This window comes from Bos mutus, chromosome 2, assembly GCF_027580195.1.
Source record: "Bos mutus isolate GX-2022 chromosome 2, NWIPB_WYAK_1.1, whole genome shotgun sequence".
Taxonomy (NCBI): domain Eukaryota; kingdom Metazoa; phylum Chordata; class Mammalia; order Artiodactyla; family Bovidae; genus Bos; species Bos mutus.
The window spans coordinates 34,058,636-34,079,107 of NC_091618.1; the positions used below are offsets into that span (position 1 = coordinate 34,058,636).

Genomic DNA, 20,472 nt, shown 5'->3' on the forward strand with positions numbered 1-20,472 from the left:
GTTCAATTTCAACACAGCTGTCTCATATCAAAGACATAATGAATTTACTTGCATGTATAATGAAGTGAAATGAATAGGGACTTAAAAATAAAAACTACATATTCATTTCTCCCATAGCCCATTGTATGAATGACATTGTTCCTTTCCTCTGCAATATAGACTTTAGGAAATCAATTTCCCAAAGAAACCCTGGTCTCAGTCCATACCTACATGAGTAAGTCCAGGGCTTACACGAAAGCACACCTTTTCTCATTTTGGATTCCTTCCAAGAATATCCTTAAATCCCAAAATTCTGAGCTGAAAAATCATGTCCTTCCATTAGGCCTATCCAGTTTTGGAAATATGTTGGGGTCAGTCAGTGCTGGAACTATTTAACTCACAGACACATAACTATTGTGAGCAGGGCTTTCTTTTGAGTGAAAAAAATTCCCTTTTCTCCAGCACTTTGCTGCTCAAAATAAACAAGGTAGAAGGGAAATTATTCATTTTGTAATCCATCATAATGTTCGTTTGTGACTTTCAGAAGGCCAATTCAGAGAAGGAATTTATCACAGCTCAAACTGGGGGGAGGTTACATTTATAGAACTTAATTAGAAGAAAAATATGATGAGAGGTTAAAAAAAAAAATGTCAGGTTGAAATGAATCCTACATTAAAGCACACATAAGAAAGCAAACCAAATCCTTGAAGCTCCTGAGTGTGATGTATGTTGGTCACAGACACATGCGCACTTGACTAGATGATAAATTACCCTCTTTAAGTGAAGATAACCAAAATCACTGACGTCTTTACAAACTTTGAAAGATGTTTCCAAAATGACTTTTGTGAGGGGAGCTGTTTGCAGAAGTTAAGGAAACAATATAAACACAAACCTGTTGGTGGTTAATCAGTTTGGAAGTGTTTCTCCAGGCTCTATTGAACCCTTCTTCTTTGCAATTCCCTCCACACCACCTGAAATGAATGTGAACTGAACCTACTAATCATGCTCTAAGGCTTCTTTGTCTTGTATCTCTTTTCTAGCACTGTCTCTTTTTAAAATATCTCTTATCTACATATGACTTTTTTTCCCTAACCATTCTGGATTGGTTTCAGTCAAACATCGATATTCTATTCTTTAAAAAGTATAAGGTACTTTGTCCATTAAATGATCTTTACGTGATTAGACATAGTTCCAACATGTATAGAAGGAAATATACTATTGCCTTCATATGTTTGTGAGTTGACGAAGTAAATGCACTTCCTTCATTCTAAGTGAAGGACTTAGACACATAATGAAAACTCAGTGAATATCATCCTAGTGCAGAGACAGAGACTTTGAAACCAGCCTGCCTAGATTTTGATATTGGTCTAGAACTTATTGACTAGCAAATGACATTCAATCTCCACAGCCTCAGTTTCCTTATCTGTGGAAAGGGGGAATATTAAAAGGGTGACCATAAGGGTCTTGTGTTGTAAGGACAAGCTGATACATGGAAAGTGGTTGGAACAGCATCTCAACATGGCCAGCTTTCTGTAAATATTAGCTATTATTATTACTGTACATTATTGCACTTCACTGTAGCCTGGCCTTTCATGTCGTTAACTTCTATAATCCACACATGTCTCTTATAAAGATCATAAGTAGTAAATTTAGTCTTTAAAACTGTAAAAATTTAGAGAAAAATGATGTTTCCATGTGGTTTTGAGAGACACCAGACTTTACTATATTTTTTCTAACATTAAATCCTCTGCCAAAAGTGCAGGCTTCGCACAGAATACTTTCACACACAAACATAAGGAAATTTGCAGTGGTTTCTTTCATAATACAGATTTTAGGAGTGCACTGAGGGGTATAGAGGAGAATATGTACACAGTGACCCCTTCTCCCTGCCTTCGTATATACAACCGGCATCAAGTAGTTGCTGGTCACTGGAGATGGCCTCTGCTAGGCCCTGGACATGCCGAGATGAAGACGGCATAGTTCCTGTCCGAGTTTTGTCCACAAATAGGTGTCTCGCTTGTAACATACCATAAAATGACTTTCCTTTTCAAGATGTCTTCCCAAAGTTCTAATTAATAAGAATAATGAGTTCCCACTTAATATCTTCCTTGTACCTGTGCTACGTGCCACAAAGTCATTTTACTTTAAACTTTGAATATAACCTTTCTGCTTCCCTTTAACTTACTATTAATTATAATTGCAAGATTCAAAGACAAAGGCCCTGTCACCTCATTCCCAAGTTAATAAGCTTGTGGCTGGGTGAAAATAGTATGGGAAAACATCTTACGGATTCAAAAAAAGAAACCATGGGTGAATGCTAGTCCTGCTTCTTAAATCAAGTCATGTCCTGATGACGTATCCATAAAATGTTTTGTTAAACAATATATCAGGCATGTTACATAAAATATCATGTTCTATCAGAGATTTTTTTCTCTTTTATAATAGGACACATCTCTCACAATAGACCACATGATATATACATTTCAAAAGATCTCCTCTCTAATTGAAATTGTTCTTTCCGGTAGTGGCATTACACAAGGATATTTTGGAGGGAATGTGTGTAGGTGTATGGTGAATACTATTAATTATCAGCAGAGTCGCTGACACAAGCACCACTGTTAAGAATTTTCAAAGTCTAATCCAAAAAAAAGATTGTCACAAGAAAGACTAATTAGATACCCCTGTCTTCACTTTCGGTTATTCAGCATTATAAATATTTCCTTCACTTCAGTTCACAGGCTCTAATTATTTCCAACACAGAAGATGCACAGTGGGCTGAAAATGAATCAATATCAAAATGTGTGCCCCGTGAACATCGGTGACTACTGATCTACTCATACTTAATGACGGCACATGCTCACACATCACATATGCTTTTATCCAGCTTACCAGGACAAACATACAAAAGATTTGTCTGACTGTTGCTTAGTTAATACTTGCATCTTATATTCGGATATGCATCAGGATTTACACAGCATTCTAACATGCAACTTTTACTCTTTATTTCAATAAATATGAATTAAAAGCCTATGATACAGTATGCAAAACAGATAGAGGCACCACTCTCAGGGAGCCTACATATGAATGTGGGGAAAGAGCAACAATTACATGTCTGAACAGAATATCTGAGCTATATGAAAAAGCAAAAGTGAAATGACAATGATTTGTAGGAGAATGTTATTTTCCATGGGTTGGTTACTAGAGTCCTCACTGAAGACATGACATTCCAGGCAAAATCAGAGGGAAAAGTCATCTTTAGGACAATTTAGGGGCAGACAGTTTCAGGCATAGATGACTGCATATGCAAAAGGGTGCTCAAGGGACAGAATGAAGGCCAGAATGACCACAGAGAATGAAGGACTGTGTTGATGATGAATGAAGTGCATGTGAAAAGTATGGACCAGATCAGATGGGTCCTCATAAGCTGAGAAAAGAAGACTGGAATTTACCCTAACATCACTGAATAGTTTTAAGTAGGAGACTGATATATGAGTGATGATTATTTAAAAGATCTCTCCAGCACCTGTCTGGAAAATGAGAAAGTGAAGAGCATGGGAAAAAAAAAAAAAAATAGACATTAGCTTGGAATGAACAGTAGTAACTTAAGAACAAAAGCTTTAGAGCCATTTAACACATAGCTTCTCATTATTATGATAGATGTCACTTTAGTATATTAATATTTTCTTTTTTTTTTTTTAACTGTTGCTTCTTGATGTGCATACAGGTTCCTCAGGAGACAGGTAAGGTGGTCTGATAGTCACATCTCTTTAAGAATTTTCAACAGTTTTTTGTGATCTACACAATCAAAGGCTTTAGCACGGTCTCAATTAAGCAGAAGTAAATGTCTTTCTGGAACTCTCTTGCTTTTTCAATGATCCAATGGTTGCTGACAATTTGATTTCTGGTTCCCATTTCTATTCTAAATCCAGCTGTACATCTTCAGGTCCATTGTTCACATACTGTTGAAACCTAGATTGAAGGATTTTGAACATTACATAACTAGCATGAGAAATGAGCACAACTGTGCAATAGTAGGAACATTCTTTGCCATTGCCCTTCTTTGGGATTGGAATGAAAACTGATCATTTCCAGTCCTGTGGCCACTGCTCAAATTTCCAAACTTGCTGGTATACTGAGTCCAGCAATTTAACAGCATTATCTTTTAGGATTTGAAATAGCTCAGCTGGAACTTCATCACCTCCACTAGCTTTGTTCCTGGTAATGCTTCCTAAGGCTCTCTTGACTTCACATTCCAGGATGTTTGACTCTAGGTGAGTGACTACACCCTCATGGTTGTATATTAATATTTTATTATTATTAATATAATAATAAATATTATATTTATTTTTATAATAATATAATATATTTATATTATATAAATATATAATAATATATTTTATAATTATATTTATATATTTATATTATATATAATAATATATATAAATAAATAATAAATATAATATATTAATATTATATTAAGTATATTAATATTTTCACCATTATCTTCAGGTAGAGTCAACTCAATTCTTCTTACCAATAAAAAATATTAAACAAAGAGGAGTATTTTAAAAACAGTCAAAATGAATTAAAAGCCGTAAAGCAAATATGTGCACAAAACAATGAAAAATCTGTCAAAATAAGATGTAGGTCTCATTCTTTTTTAGAAGTCAGCTAAGAAAATGTGAAAATATGAAATATCAATACTTCCCTGGCACTTTAAAAATGTAATAGTATAGATTTCATTCAAAGCTATATGGGATTTGTATTGTCAGGATGTGGAAAGTATCTTCCCTTCATTTTTACTAAATAGGTAAGGCATTTTCACAGTTTCTGGCATTATTAATAGGGAGGCTTCCCATGTGGCATTAGTGTTAAAGAACCCACCTGCCAAATCAGGTTAGACGTAAGACATGCTGGTTCGATTCCTGGGTCAGGAAGATCCCCTGGAGAAGGGAATGGCAATCCATCCAGTATTTTGGCCTGGAGAATCCCATGGACAGATGATCCTGACCAGCTACAGTTCACAGGGTCCCACAAGAGTCAGACATGACTGAAGCGACTTAGCACAACATGGCCCATGACATTATTAATAATTATCCAGAGGGTAGTCATTAAAGGCTAACACTTCCTTTTAATTTTCCCTGTCCAGTGTTCTTCCAGCCTTGTACACATAGTAAATTTGGGGCCTGGTGGGGTACCAAATAGTCTTCCTCTTGGCTTGTTACCTGGCTGGTAGTTTTAATCCTAATTATGGGCAAGGAAAGAGGCAGTCAAGACTGTATGTGTGTTTTGGTTTATCTCCAGGGTAACACTACGATTGTTACCTATTCTATATAAATGCTCCATTGAAATTCATAGATTTATATTTTTGTAAGAAAAATTCACCCAAAACGTTCACAAGGGTAAAGATTATCTACCGACATTCAAACACTTTTCACCATTTATGAAAAGTCAACATATATGCAGATATGCAGCTTCATAATCTTGCAAAATAAACTCTCACGTCATCTACAGAGCCAAGTATCCTTGTTTCACAGGTGAGGGCACTTCCACTTTGGTGAGTGCATTAGCCAGGCCATTTCCCAATTACCTCCCAAATGAAAATTCTTAAGATCAGACCATGGCCTTCAAGAAAAGTCATTTGAATTTATTATGTTTTTGTTTTCTCATGTTAAAAAATGTGATATCATTTATCCTGTTTTCTAAATAAAAAGTATCCCTGTTTTATTTATTAAACAAAACAAACTTAAGAAAATATATTCTTAAGCTAAACAATATATAATTTCCATAACCTCCAGAAGTTCTAGTTACAAAAATTGTTACAATATGTAAAAGAAAGACCATTCTAAAATACATAGCATCAACAAAATGAAATTTATAAAGTTCAAAGACAGAGGGAGGCAGGCCCCACTATTTTAGTAAATGGAATAAAGAAGATCAATGAAACAGGTTAACTACTTTCAGATTTATGAAAACAGCTCCTGGAACTTCCCTGCTACCTTAGCTGCTAAACATTTTATGCTACATAGTTTTATACACACTGTTTCATATTATGAAATTGCTGTAGCTCTTTAGAGTTTAACAAGTTTGAAAAGTCACATTATGCATTTATATTCTTAAGAAACTCATTTCAATAATAAAGTTTATTTGGTTACTTCATGTTTCAGCAGTCTACAAGAATTCTGTATAGTTATGAATATTAAAAATTTTCCATTTCACATTTCCTTAGTATGTTAGTGACATAGAGTAGGTACTTTCTAAGTTGAAATCAAACATCTTCATGGCAAGAGCTCTATCATGAAAATCTCTTTTCAAGGAGGATATTTAGAAAACAAAACCTACATATAATTGAGGAATAACTAGAAGTATTACTACTTAAGACATGGAATTGAGGTGCATTTATACATCAAAGTAAGGCAATGGCACCCCACTCCACTACTCTTGCCTGGAAAATCCCATGGATGGAGGAGCCTGGTGGGCTGCAGTCCATGGGGTCGCTAAAAGTCAGACACGACTGAGCGACTTCACTTTCACTTTTCACTTTCATGCACTGGAGAAGGAAATGGCAACCCACTCCAGTGTTCTTGCCTGGAGAATCCCGGGGACGGGGGAGCCTGGTGGGCTGCCATCTATGGGGTCGCACAGAGTTGGACACGACTGAAGTGACTTAGCATAGCATAGCATAGTACAAAATTCTGTTCTTAGCCTAATTTATTAGAAACCACCAAGTCAATCTGATGACTGTCATGATATTTAATTACTGACAATTTCTTTTTGTAGCTGTTTGATAATTGTTAGAAAATCAAAATGAATTATGTGTGGTTCCTTTATTATTTGAGAGTACTGACTAAAATTCAGCATTCTTTTACAAAGAAGTTTAGGAAAAGTGAAAGTGAAAGCCACTCAGTCATATCAGACTCTTTGTGGCCCCATTGGCTGTAGCCTGCCAGGCTCCTCTGTCCATTGAATTCTCCAGGCCAGATCCCCTCCCTTCTCTGAGGGAGCTTCCCAACCAAGGAATCAAACCCAGGTCTCCCTCATTGCAGGCAGATTCTTTACCATCTGAGCCACCAGGGAAACCCAAGTTTTGGAATTTAAGACATATATTGAAATTAGCATGTTACAAAAATTGTTATGAATCTCAATTTCTATATTGAAATCTGTACTAAGACTGAAAGAACTTGCATCATAATGCCTCATGGGTGTCAAAGGCCATGTGGCAGAACTGATGGGGACAAGAAAAGGGACGAACTGGCATTCACTGTAGAGCTGGCGTAACTAGAGGAAAATGAAGAACACCAGTGAGTGAGCCCCCAGTTGGTTTCCAGGGGACTGGGGAGAAGATATGGAGTCAGATGAAGGGGGCAGTAGTAAGAACTGAGTTGATAAAAACATTAAAGTTACGTAAAAACACAAACGAGTTAAATTCAAGATTGGTGATCCGATGTACATGGCCAGAATTGAATAAAATGAACTGTTCAAGTTTAAGGGATGGCATTAGATGACTAATTGGGCCAAAGTGAGATCTGCTAAAAACCCTAAGATGGTGAGACATAAATCCTAGAGGGAACAAGGTGGACAGAAATGGATCCAAATAATGGAAGATTAAGAAAACACGAAAAAGATGCGAAACACATCCTGATAACTGGCCATGCAGTAAGATATTGCTTTGTCTTTTATCCCCATACATTTGTCTCTGCATCATAGATGCTACTGCAGTCTTCCTTTTTCTGCTCTATGAGAAGGAAACAAAAGTAAAGAGGTGTGTAGAAACTCCTAAAGACCCTGATTCTGGGAAAGATTGAAGGCAGGAGGAGAAGGGGACGACAGAGGATGAGATGGCTGGATGGCATCACCAACCTGATGCACATGAGTTTGAGCATGCTCTGGGAAATAGTGAAGGGCAGGCAAGCCTGGCTGTGCTGCAGTCCATGGCGTTGCAGAGTCGGACACAACTGAGCAACTGAACAACAACAAATCCTCTTTCCAACTACTGATTTTGGGTAAGAAAAGGGGACAGAAAGAGCAATCTAAGCATTGATCTGCTACATTTCAGGTAAGCCTTGGATCTTGCATGCAATATCCCTGGTGGCTCAGATGGTAAAGCATCTGCCTGCGGTGCAGGAGACCCAGGTTCAATACCTGGGTCGGGAAGATCCCCTGGAGAAGGAAATGGCAACCCACTCCAGTACTCTTGCCTGGAAAATTCCATGGACAGAGGGGCCTGGTAGGCTACACAGTCCATGGGGTCCCAAAGAGTCAGACACAACTGAGCAACTTCACTTTGGATCTTCTATTTACGACCAGCCCAATATTACAATCAATTAGTCTGAACAGGAGCAACTGCACAGATATTCAATTCCTTGATTTATTATCTACCCTGAGTTCTACCAAATTCAGTGCAAGAAAGGAAAGGTATGCACCCTTCCCAATTCTCTCAAGCACACAGTTTAATCAACCCTCTGTTAATAAATAACTCAGATCACTTTCCCTGTTGCAGCACTCAACGTCTGCAGCACAGGGCTCTCTGGAAAATACTCAGTGTTTCTCCTATAACATAAAGTTCTGCCTCCAGATATTTTTGTATTATGTGCTTGTATCTGTGTGTGTATATGTATAAGTTAATGTTTTAACATTTGTTTTCTTTAGTCAGGAGAGGGAATATCACCGCAAGGGCAATCAGGAGAGATGGTTAAGTGTGTGCTGCAGAATTAATTAACCTCTTAACTCTGCTTGTTTAAACTCCACGTCTGTAGCCCTCTCTTTACCTCAAGTTCTGTGTGCTTGCACATTCTGCTTTATCTCTTTTCAATATAAGGTTTCAGTGACCTGTAGAATTTCATGTGATTTAATGACCTCACGTATTTTATTTTAAATTTACTTGATATCTTTCCATCGTCTTACATGGCAGATCCAGCTGTTCCCCTGGCCCCTCCCCCATGCCTTTATCAACACTTCTAGTACCTTAAAGCATTTAAACTGGAGGGGATAAAAAGAATGATGTGGGCAGATAATCATGTAAAAATACTACCTTAGTTCATTTTGTATAAACTTAGGCTGGATCATGGAAAAAACAAGAGAGTTCCAGAAAAACATCTATTTCTGCTTTATTGACTATGCCAAAGCCTTTGACTGTGTGGATCACAATAAACTGTGGAAAATTCTGAAAGAGATGGGAATACCAGACCACCTGATGTGCCCCTTGAGAAAACTGTATGCAGGTCAGGAAGCATCAGGTAGAACTGGACATGGAACAACAGACTGGTTCCAAATAGGAAAAGGAGTATGTTGAGGCTGTATATTGTCACCCTGCTTATTTAACTTATATACAGAGTATATCATGAGGAACGCTGGGCTGGAAGAAGCACAAGCTGGAATCAAGATTGCCAGGAGAAATATCAATAAGCTCAGATATGCAGATGATACCACCCTTATGGCAGAAAGTGAAGAGGAACGAAAAAGCCTCTTGATGAAAGTGAAAGAGAAGAGTGAAAAAATTGGCTTAAAGCTCAACATTCAGAAAACGAAGATCATGGCATGTGGTCCCATCACTTCATCGCAAATAGATGGGGAAACAGTGGAAACAGTGAGGGACTTTATTTTGGGGGGCTCCAAAATCACTGCAGATGGTGACTGCAGCCATGAAATTAAAAGGCGCTTATTCCGTGGAAGGAAAATTATGACCAACCTAGACAGCATATTCAAAAGCAGAGACATTACTTTGCCAACAAAGGTCTGTCTAGTCAAGGCTATGGTTTTTCCAGTGGTCATGTATGGATGTGAGAGTTGGACTGTGAAGAAGGCTGAGCAGCGAAGAATTGATGCTTTTGAACTATGGTGTTGGAGAAGACTCTTGAGAGTCCCTTGGACTGCAAGGAGATCCAACCAGTCCGTTCTGAAGGAGATCAGCCCTGGGATTTCTTTGGAAGGAATGATGCTAAAGCTGAAACTCCAGTTCTTTGGCCACTTCATGCGAAGAGTTGACTCATTGGAAAAGACTCTGATGCTGGGAGGGATTGGGGGCAGGAGGAGAAGGGGACGACAGAGGATGAGATGGCTGGATGGCATCACCGACTTGATGGACATGGGTTTGAGTAAACTCTGGGGAGATGGTGATGGACAGGGAGGCCTGGTGTGCTGTCATTCATGGGGTCGCAAAGAGTCGGATGACTGAGCGACTGAACTGAACTGAACTGACCTTCAGTTTTGTTAGAAATTAGAGATGAACAAAATCACTCTTTTAATGTCTACCAATTACAGTCCCTCTTTATCAAGTACTGTTATTTCCCTGTAAATTTTGTTCTTCTTTTTGACTTTATGTTTTCTATCTGATCTTTGAATGTTAATTAGGCTGAGATGGAACTATTTACACTGAATACTCCTTCCATGTACCTTTTCCTATCCATTACTTTCGGTTTCATTCAGTCACGCTACTACTAAGTTGCTGGAAATGTCAAAGGAGAGAAGTAGAAAATCTTTATACAAAATGAGTATTCCCTGTTCTAAGCCTCTGTTTTTTGACAGTTTGAAGATAAAAGGACACAAATAAGAAAGTAACTAGTTCCTTGACCTTTAGGTTTTAGCTTCCGTATTCCTACTACTACTGTCGCCCAACCTGCTGCTCTGAACTATAAACAATCTACAACTGCTACAAGCGGCTCTAAAAAATTCAAATTATTGTAAGTTTCATAGTATAATTATTAAAAATGGCTAGAGGGAAGGCTCTCATCTAGGTCTTGTGTGTGTTAATGAGGAATCTCCTGTAAAAAATACTCGACTTCTTTCTTCCCCAACTCCATCCTTCTGAGGATGTAGAAAAAACGTATCTGAGCGGTCACAAAGCAACTCTGGAGTAAAGGGTTAGCATTACAAGAGATAGCTTCTTCTAACTTCTCTCTTTTCTGGATCAGCCTGCCTGTAGTGAATCTGCATTTCCAAGCTCTTCTGTGTTGTTCTTTGCAAGGATAAGCCCCTATGTGACAAGCCAGCTATCACTCAGCATTATCTGTGCCCCGGGAGGTTAGCCTATTTACAAGATGGAGTATCGGAAAGCCCATTAAGGCAACACATTGTAATATCCCTTTAATCCCTTTAACCAGTAAAACCTAATATTTAATCTCCATCTTTCACAGTCCTATGAATTCTTGACTTGATCAAGAAAAGAGGGTGTTTATCTACTGGCTCTCTAAATGCCAAATATTGAAGGAAAAGCAAGCACTAGCATTTGGAAGACTAGAATAACATGGTTTTCATAATCTTGGGGCATGCTGGATTTGAGCCTAACAGTTTTAGGTAGCTCTTAAAGGGCCTACTGGCTGCTTCACTGGTGGATCAGTGGTAAAGAATCTGCCTGGCAATGCAGGAAATGCCGGTTCCATCCCTGGGTCAGGAAGATTCCCTGGAGAAGGAAATAGCAACCCACACCAATATTCTTGCCTGGGGAATCTCATGGACAGAATAACTTGGTGGGCTACAGTCCATGGGGTCACAAAAGAGCTGGACATGACGCAGTGACTTAACAACAATGGGCCTATTGCTTTCAGGTTTGCAGTTGCTTTTGTAGACTTATAGAAGACAGTTTTGATGAATGTGGGCCAAATCCATAAGTTAGGAACTGTGAATTGAGTGCCTATCTATGACTCGTTTCATGAAATAATTTCTGAAGTAAGAGGAAGCATTAAACTCTGGAAATCAGATTTTCCTCTAGAAATTACCTACAAAATAAGCGTTCTTGAGATACAGAAGTTATCAAGGTTTGCCTTTCTATAATTTTCTTAAGATTTCTAAAATAATATCCTCCATACGTTGAAAAAATCATCTAGGTTATGTGCCTATAAATTTATTTTCTCATTTATAGAACATGAATGTTAGGGAATTAAATGTATGTGTGTGTGTGTGTGTCTGTGTGTGTGTTAGTCACTCAGTCACATTTGACTCTTTGCAACACCATGAACTGGAACCCACCAGGCTCCTCTGTCCATGGGATTTTCCAGGCAAACATACTGGAGTGGGTTGTCATTCCCTTTTCCAGGGGATCTTCCTGATGCAGGGATCGAACCCAGGTCTCCTGCATTACAGGCAGATTCTTTACAGTCTCACCCATCAGAGAAGCCAGAGTATTACACAGAATTTAAATTAAATTATATATTACAGACAGGATTTAGGAAAGTACCTGTCACATATTAGGTGCTTGGTTAAATGTTGGTTACTCTTTTTTAAATAATTCAACATTTAAGAATCATTTTCAAATTTCTAAAAATTTTTTATTTTTTTCTAATATAAGTCACATATCTGGGTTTTAAATATCTCCCTATTTCATATGTAGAGCTTTCCTGGTGGCTCAGACTGTAAAGAATCTGCCTGTAATGCAGGAAACCTGGGTTCAGTCCCTGGGTTGGGAAGATATGGGTTCAATCCATGGGTTAGGAAGATCCCCTGGAGGAGGTCATGGCAACCCACTCCAGTCTTCTTTCCTGGAGAATCCCCATGGACAGAGGATCCTGGTGGGCCACATCCATGGGGCTGCAAAGAGTCAGACATGATTGAGCAACTAAGCACACACACACAGATTTCACATCTAAACTCCTCAAACGTATTTAACGGTGACAGTGTTTATAAAAGTCTTGCAATAACAGTGAAAACAAGTCAGAGGGTTACCTGTTGGTGTTTTTCAATCTTATAGTGCTCACTGGAAGTGTAGACTAGTAGAAAGAAGTTATAGGTGGACTCTTGCTTCACACTAATCTGCCCAAAGAACTGTTTCCATGGATTTTTCTCTATGTTAAGTTAGGGTACCAAGGCTCTAAGAGATCCAAAACTACTGATGAGCACTTTGCTGCCTGCATGTAACACAAAATGACTGGTTTCTCAGTTCCCCCTCTAACAGAAATAATATATATTTTCCCTATCCTTGTCATAGCTAATCATGAGAATTAATGGTTTTAACAGAGGACAAATTAAAAGACGGTTAATCCTTGGAAAAGAAGTTATGACCAACCTAGATAGCATATTGAAAAGCAGAGACATTACTTTGCTAACAAACGTCTGTCTAGTCAAGGCTATGGTTTTTACAGTGGTCATGTATGGATGTGAGAGTTAGACTGTGAAGAAGGCTGAGCACCGAAGAATTGATGCTTTTGAACTGTGGTGTTGGAGAAGACACTTGAGAATCCCTTGGACTGCAAGGAGATCCAACCAGTCCATTCTAAAGGAGATCAGCCCTGGGTGTTCTTTGGAAGGAATGATGCTAAAGCTGAAACTCAGTACTTTGGCCTCCTCATGTGAAGAGTTGACTCACTGGAAAAGACTCTGATGCTGGGAGGGATTGGGGACAGGAGGAGAAGGGGACGACAGAGGATGAGATGGCTGGATGGCATCACAGACTCGATGGATGTGAGTTTGGGTGAACTCCAGGAGTTGGTGATGGACAGGGAAGCCTGGCGTGCTGCGATTCGTGGGGTCGGAAAGAGTAGGACATGACTGAGCAACTGAACTGAACTGAATGGCCAAGAATTATGATGAATGTTATTTTATATAAAGTTGCCTAAGAATATTTTTTTCAGGTAAATTAGTTTTTCATCTCAGTTTTCTCTGAAACTGCACAAATCTTACATGCCATCATCTAGGAAATGTTTATCTCCCCATTCAAAGGCAATCCATATGCAGAAGGAGATGAACATAACACACTAACATATTTTTCAATGAGCAGATGTTCTGTAATATCTAGTTATGGACAGCAACAAACTGATCCTTTGGCAAGCAACCCATTAATCCTAATATACCCATCTCCTCTTTTTCACCAGTTCACTTTTTAAGAAATTTATTTAAATGGCAAGATATATGCAAAGGAATTGATTGCTTATTTACAAATCATATGAAATTTTTTGGTGAAAATGTATAGATGTCTTATATCTTAATGTTAAATGAATAAACAAAAACACAAAGACAAACAACAAAGAGTTCTGAGATTACCAAGAAAATAAGTTTACTTTCAAAATAAAGCTAGTGGAGGTGACAGAATTTCAGTTGAGCTATTCCAAATCCTGAAAGATGATGCTGTGAAAGTGCTGCACTCAATATCCAGCAAATTTGGAAAACTCAGCAGTGGCCACAGGACTGGAAAAGGTCAGTTTTCATTCCAATCCCTAAGAAAGGCAATGCCAAAGAATGCTCAAACTACCGCACAATTGCACTCATCTCACACACTAGTAAAGTAATGCTCAAAATTCTCCAAGCCAGGCTTCAGCAATACGTCAACCGTGAACTTCCTGATGTTCAAGCTGGTTTTAGAAAAGGCAGAAGAACCAGAGATCAAATTGCCAACATCTGTTGGATCATCAAAAAAGCAAGAGAGTTCCAGAAAAACATCTATTTCTGCTTTCTTGACTATGCCAAAGCCTTTGACTGTGTGGATCACAATAAACTGGAAAATTCTGAAAGAGATGGGCATACCAGACCACCTGATCTGCCTCTTGAGAAACCTGTATGCAGGTCAGGAAGCCACAGTTAGAACTGGACATGGAACAATAGACTGGTTACAAATAGGAAAAGGAGTACGTCAAGGCTGTATATTGTCACCCTGTTTATTTAACTTATATGCAGACTACATCATGAGAAATGCTGGACTGGAAGAAACACAAGCTGGAATCAAGATTGCTGGGAGAAATATCAATAACCTCAGATATGCAGATGATACCACCCTTATGGCAGAAAGTGAAGAGGAACTAAAAAGCCTCTTGATGAAAGTGAAAGTGGAGAGTGAAAAAGTTGGCTTAAAGCTCAACATTCAGAAAACGAAGATCATGGCATCCGGTCCCACCACTTCATGGGAAATAGATGGGGAAACAGTGGAAACAGTGTCAGACTTTATTTTTCTGGGCTCCAAAATCATTGCAGATGGTGACTGCAGCCATGAAATTAAAAGATGCTTACTCCTTGGAAGGAAAGTTATGACCAACCTAGATAGCATATTCAAAAGCAGAGACATTACTTTGCCAACAAAGGTCCATCTAGTCAAGGCTATGGTTTTTCCTGTGGTCATGTATGGATGTGAGAGTTGGACTGTGAAGAAAGCTGAGTGCTGAAGAACTGATGCTTTTGAACTGTGGTGTTGGAAAAGACTCTTGAGAGTCCCTTGGACTGCAAGGAGATCCAATCAGTCCATTCTGAAGGAGATCAGCCCTGGGATTTCTTTGGAAGGAATGATGCTAAAGCTGAAACTCCAGTACTTTGGCCACCTCATGCGAAGAGTTGACTCATTGGAAAAGACTCTGATGCTGGGAGGGATTGGGGGCAGGAGGGGAAGGGGACGACAGAGGATGAGATGACTGGATGGCATCACTGACTTGATGGACGTGAGTCTCAGTGAACTCCGGGAATTGGTGATGGACAGGGAGGTCTGGCGTGCTGCGATTCATGGGGTCGCAAAGAGTCGGACACGACTGAGCGACTGATCTGATCTGATCTGATAGGTACCACAATAATAATGAATGTTTTCTAAGTATTTAGCCCTTTGCTTGTAATACTAATCCAGTAGATGGTTCTCCATACGAAAGGATTACATTTTATAAGATCGCAAGCTTTCAGAATTCAAGAAAGAAATGCAAGTATAATTTGAAGAAATTTTTTTCAAAACTGCCTTTCTTAACTCATGTATTACATGGAGGTTATGGTGCTTTCATATTTCATTAAAATGTTTAAAAAAGTTTATATGATGTAGACCAATTCTGCAGGACTATAGAAATGAATATGAATGGTTAATCATGAATTTAAAAATCATTTAGTAACTATATATCATCCCATTTTTTTTGCCATTAAAATATTCCCTGTTTCTCATCAGGAGAAAGTGGATCCTAAAGAATGTAGAGATTCAGATAAGTTGTTTTTTATTAATACAACCTAGATTTTATTTATATAAATATTTCTTACAATATACAAAGCCCTAAAACAGTAAAGTACAGAATTTATTAGGGGTTTGAAGGTCTAATAATGCATGTATAATTTGATGCAATGAACACAGCTATAATTATGGTCTACAGGAAAAGGATTTTCTGTACTTAAAAAATAAGTCCTCAATTATCACAAAGGCTACATTATCTTTCATTAACTTAACAATATAACTCCACTTTAACCATGAAAAGTAATGAAACCTTAAAAACACATCAATAATTGAGTCAAAATTGCAAGCATGAGAAGAGTAATGTTAAGGCCAGGCAAATTATGGTTCAGTTAAGTGACTTTCAAATTTTAACTTTTTCCACTAGAGTGATTATTTCACTCTTTTTATTAGGAAGAGTTTTCTTCAGATTAAAAAAAAAATGTCACTAATACCAATCACACAAATAGTTAAACAAGTAAACCAAGAATCTAAAATGTTAGTGCCCCATCAGCTTCCCGCAAGAGAAGAAACATCCTTGCCAACCTAAGCCTGTATTCACCTCTCCATTGCCCTTAACCTTTAATCCACAACTATTGTGCTCATGGCTACTTTTTCAGGGGTGGGTTGGGTTTGACAAAATTTCTGTCTTCCTCTCATTTTTTTTAAGGGAAATCAATCAAAAAACAAAACCAAAAAAGCACAACAATAATGTTTTCTTCCACCAAACTAAACCACTCTCTGACCCACAAACAAGCTGAATAATACACCCAATGTTCTTTTCAACATTATTGTTTTGCTTCTCCTGCCTAGTGACAACTTGTTCCTCCATAAAATACTCCCTCTCTTCTTCCCACTTACAACCGAGCCTTATTTGAGACTTCAGAATCCTTTTTCAAAGATTACCTATTCTAAGCAGCCTCTCAGTTTCCTCTTAACTAGTTGCCTTCTTCCACATTTAAACTTTCAGGAGGTTTTTACAGACATTTATGGAATGCACCTTTTTGCTGTTCAGTTGCTAAGTTGTGTCCAACTCTTTTGCAATCCCATGGACTGTAGCTGGCCAGGATCCTCTGTCCATGGGATTTCCCAGGCAAGAATACTGGAATGGGATGCCATTTCCTTCTCCAGGGGACCTTGCTGACTCAGGGATCAAACCCACATCTCCTGCATTGGCATGTGGATTTAGGAAGCCCAGAATGTACCTTACCCTGCCTCAAATGAATATTTTCATCTTCCCAAATTAGTAAGCTGTAATCAAATTTCCTAAAGTCTAGGTGAGTTTCAAAAGTCAAACAATCAGTTTAACTTCTCATTTATCTTAGAAATTATTTCTTATCAAAAGGGAAATCAATGCAAGAGTTTGTCATAGACTGGGGAGAAAAACATTCTAATTCATTTTGAATAGTTCAGGACCTCCTGAACAACAGCATCAATTTCAGATCTCTTATCTGGCATTCAGCTAACTCAACAGTATCATATCCTCTGTATGTTTTTCGTCTCGATTGTCAAGGTAATGGTCTCAGTATTTTTCATTACTGGGTAGTTGAGACCTGGCCTAGATAGCATTATTAAAGTTATGTAATTAAAAATTCAAAATCCTTCTTTATCTACTTAATTTCCTATGAAACTTTTAATGTACATTCCTAATTTCCAAATGTGAAAAGTCTATCCAAATTTGAAATGACAACAAAAAAATACGCCTTCTTTCAGAAATGGCCTGGATTAGAAACCCTTAGAAACCTAAACAGTAACTATGAATCTGCAATCTGAAAAAGCTTGATGAGCATATGGACTTCTCTTAAGTGCTACCACTGTAACTGTTCTTCTCCTACCCTTTCCGTTTCTTTCTTCCTTTTCTTTGTAGGCAGAACCTTCCCCTCCATTTCCCTTCCTTATCTTCTTTCTATAGCTGTTAGCAGGAAGTCACAAATTTTATGTCAGAAAAAGATGCTTTAAATGGTAGCTCAGAGAAAGTAGGTGATTTTCCACTACAGGAGTATACTGTAGTATAATCAACCCCTGAAATTTCACTGATGGATGACATGGTTGGATGCATGCCACACACTATACACATCAACTTTACTACTGCGTTACAATAATGTCACATTCTTGGTTGTGAAATATGTTCTCTTTTAAGGTAACTTGCAACACATAAAAAAAAAAAAAAAAATCTCATTTCAGAATTGTTGGTTTTGGCTAGATACAATATGTGGGAGAGCTTGCAAAAATGTTTTAGAATTCTGCTACTTGATTAGCCTGCATAAGTGGAAGGATCATTCATTTTAAATCATTGTTATGTCTAAGATCTTGATAGAGAAAGTCTACTGAGATATGGAGCATTTTCTTAGGGATTATTTGCAGCTGAAATCCTGTTTACTATTTTTTTTTTCTTAAGAGTGGGAAAGAGTATGAAAAATGTTTCCTTAGAGGAAGACAATGCATTTTTAATAATTCAATTAAAATTCTATATTACAAGTATTTTCTTTTGGGACAGCAAGGAGATCAAACCAGTCAATCCTAAAGGAAATCAACCCTGAATATTGATTGAAGGACTGATGCTGACGCTGAAGTTCCAATACTTGGGCCACCTGATTCAAAGAACCGACTCATTAGAAAAGACTATGATGCTGGGAAAGATTGAGGGCAAAAGGAGAAGTGGGCGACAGAGGATGAGATGGTTGGATGGTATAGATATGGACTGAAGTTTTTGGCAAGGGAAGTCTTTCCTGCATGTAAAGGCAAGGACAAAAACATAACTCTTTGTCCTTTGATTTATGCCGTTTGCTCTATTTATTTTAGTTTTCCTGCCAGTCATGAATATGATGTCTGAAAGTGCAGCAACACTTTTTATAATCATGAGGACCATAGCAACATACTCACAATGACAGACCTGAAGGAAAAAAGGAGTCAGATTCCATGTGGTTTTGTTGAGCTGGCCTGTATGAGATAAAGAAATCCCTAATTGTTTAAATGATCATTACTCATGTTGCCTCAGGTTCTAACGTGATATGCCATTCAGCACATGAAAAGTGCATTGCCATAGTGTCAGAACCTAAAATACATAACTGCCATAATGGAGAAGACACAGGTTAAGGACCTAATAATTTTAGACTAGAAGATTAGTAACACTGGTAACATGTTGGTAGAAAATTTGTTCTGTTCAAGTCCACAGGAGAAGGGAGAAGAGAGAATGGAACAACAGAGGGTAAGATGGTTGGATAGTATCACCAACTCGATGGACATGAGTTTGCCAAGGCCCAGGAGTTGGTGATGGACAGGGAAGCCTGGCGTGCTGCAGCCCACCGGGTCACAAAGAGTTGGACATGACTGAGCAACTGAATTGAAGCCCACATATGCTATATGCAGAAAGCACACTCATCAACAGGACATATAATGAGTACATACTTGTGTCCTTGTTATAATTTTTTTTAATTACTAACTCTCAAACCTGGAATGGTTGGATACCCAACATTCACATTTTTACCATCTCCATACAGACAATGAAGCAACACCATCAAGTAAGAAGGACGGTAGATGCTATTCTCTGGGTTGCAACATATTCTCAAACTAGCAGCAGCCAATTAACTGGACATAGCCTTTCGCCACATATGGTCTTCCCTCTTCAAGGAGCTGCTGCTTCTTCAGGATCCTTGGACAGAGCTCTTTTCAGAGAAGCACAAACTGATCAGAGCCAATCAATAATGGGGCCTAAAAGATACATAAACTGTTCAAGGGCAATGGATATTTGAATTTTCTATTGCTGGTACAACAAAATGCCACAAATAGTGGCTTAAAACAACATAAACTTACTATGCTGCAGCTCTGTAGGTCAGAAGTTTGCAATGGGCTTTACCGGGTTAAAATGAATGTGTTGCCAGGCTGATTGTTTCCGAAGGCTCTGGGAGATTCCATTTTCTTGCCTTTTGTAGCTTTTAAAGGCCACCTACAATCCTTGACTCATAGTTCCTCTATCTTCAAAGCCAGTAGTGGAGTATCTTCAAATTTCTCTCAGGTTCTGAAACTTGTTTTCATTATTACACCTCCCTTGACTTCTGCCTGCCTCTTTCTCTTACATGGACTCTTCTGATTACACCAGGCCAAGCGGGATAATTCAGAGTAATCTCTGGATCTCAAGCTCCTTAATTTAATAACATCTGCAAAATCTCTTTTGCCATAAAAGGTAAGATTCTCAGATTCTGGAGATTAGGATATAGACAACTTTCAGTTCAGTTCAGTTCAGTTCAGTCGCTCAGTCATGTCTGACTCTTTGCGACCCCATGAATTGCAGCACGCCAGGCCTCCCTGTCCTTCACCAATTCCCGGAGTTCACTGAGACTCACATCCATCGAGTCAGTGATGCCATCCAGCCATCTCATCCTCTGTCGTCCCCTTCTCCTCCTGCCCCCAATCCCTCCCAGCATCAGAGTCTTTTCCAATAAGTCAACTCTTCCCATGAGGTGGCCAAAGTACTGGAGTTTCAGCTTTAGCATCATTCCTTCCAAATAAATCCCAGGGCTGATCTCCTTCAGAATGGACTGGTTGGATCTCCTTGCAGTCCAAGGGACTTTCAAGAGTCTTCTCCAACACCACAGTTCAAAAGCATCAATTCTTCAGCT

General features: G+C 38.5%; 1 protein-coding gene and 1 non-coding gene across 2 annotated transcripts in view; one reads left to right on the top strand and one right to left on the bottom strand.

Moving 5' to 3' along the window:
- Nucleotides 1-20,472, bottom strand: part of SPAG16 (sperm associated antigen 16) — a 1,070,067-nt gene that overhangs the window by 568,791 nt on the left and 480,804 nt on the right. The gene's annotated exons all lie outside the window — the stretch shown is intronic.
- Nucleotides 8,062-8,133, top strand: TRNAR-GCG (transfer RNA arginine (anticodon GCG)). The gene has a single exon. It is a non-coding gene; the product is annotated as a tRNA-Arg (tRNA).